Genomic DNA, 375 nt, shown 5'->3' with positions numbered 1-375 from the left:
AGAGTGAAGTAAGCCAGAAGGAAAAACACCAATACAGTATACTAATGCATATATGTGGAATTTAGAAAGATGGTAACAATAACCCTGTATAAGAGACAGCAAAAGAGACACAGATGTATAGAACAGTCTTTTGGACCCTGTGGGAGAGGGAGAGGGTGGGATGATTTGGGAGAATGGCATTGAAACATGTAATAATATCATATAAGAAACGAATTACCAGTCCAGGTTTGATGCAGGATACAGGATGCTTGGGGCTGGTGCACTGGGACGACCCAGAGGGATGGTACAGGGAAGGAGAAGGGAGGGGGTTTCAGGATGGGGAACACGTGTATACCTGTGGCGGATTCATGTTGATATATGGCAAAACCAATACAA

This window comes from Bison bison, unplaced genomic scaffold (genome assembly GCF_000754665.1).
Source record: "Bison bison bison isolate TAMUID 2011002044 unplaced genomic scaffold, Bison_UMD1.0 scf7180017864218, whole genome shotgun sequence".
In the NCBI taxonomy this organism is placed as follows: domain Eukaryota; kingdom Metazoa; phylum Chordata; class Mammalia; order Artiodactyla; family Bovidae; genus Bison; species Bison bison.
Note: the sequence above shows the minus strand (reverse complement) of the source record.